At 45.2% G+C, this 809-nt stretch overlaps 1 protein-coding gene across 1 annotated transcript in view; it reads right to left on the bottom strand.

The window, feature by feature from the left end:
* Positions 1-809, bottom strand: part of emc2 (ER membrane protein complex subunit 2) — a 27,776-nt gene that overhangs the window by 7,674 nt on the left and 19,293 nt on the right. The gene's annotated exons all lie outside the window — the stretch shown is intronic.

The raw sequence follows: 809 nt of genomic DNA, 5'->3' as shown, positions 1-809 counted from the left end.
TTTTTTTTTTTTAAGTAAGTTTTTTCTTTTTTGTCAAGAGCAACCTTAATTTAGATTAAGTCAGCCTAGTTAGGCTACCCCCGAATAACACTGTTATGGAGGGGAATCCCCACGCGAGTGCTGTGAGTAACTAACCCACAACCCCACTGTGGTCAGTGCTACCCGGTCTCTTGTCGAACTGACTCAGATGGTGCAAGATGGTGAAAGTTTCCTGTCCTTTCACTGAACTTCTTGCACCTGTCAAGATCTGGACCACCGAGACTTGCTGACAATCTGCAAAGCACACTCTTAAAACAGATCTGTGGCTGATAAAAGAATAAACTCCCACCTGAAGTATCCATTAAAGACTTGAGTGTCAGCGGATGACTTGTCAGGAAACCGTACAGGGCCTGCTCTGTCTCCAGCCGACGTTGAGAGTTCCCAGAAGCCAACCGCTTGGTTTTGACCCTGCCCTGCGCATTCTGTACTCTGCCTACACCCCAAAACGGTTTCAGAGGGTAAAGGGCTGCTGCGAGGTGTCTGAACTACCTGAAGAATCCCAGGGCAGGGCTGAAGAAAACACTGGGGCTCTCTGTAGTAGACCTGCTTCCATTCTCCACTTTTTATAGCCTGCACCGCTATGTTTGTGTTTTTATGTCAAGTCTCAATTACATATGATGCATTGGCACTAGCAGACAACATCCTGTTTAAACAAATATGTAGATGAAAGGGCTAGAGACTACAATCAAACTGGCACTTGGTTGGATAACTTGCCAGTGACAAAATGCTTGCAGCAGTTGTACTGCTCTAACTACATTCTCTTTTTTTTT

The sequence above is a fragment of the Etheostoma spectabile genome, chromosome 6 (assembly GCF_008692095.1).
Source record: "Etheostoma spectabile isolate EspeVRDwgs_2016 chromosome 6, UIUC_Espe_1.0, whole genome shotgun sequence".
Taxonomy (NCBI): domain Eukaryota; kingdom Metazoa; phylum Chordata; class Actinopteri; order Perciformes; family Percidae; genus Etheostoma; species Etheostoma spectabile.
This window is presented reverse-complemented; position numbering and strand designations above follow the sequence as displayed.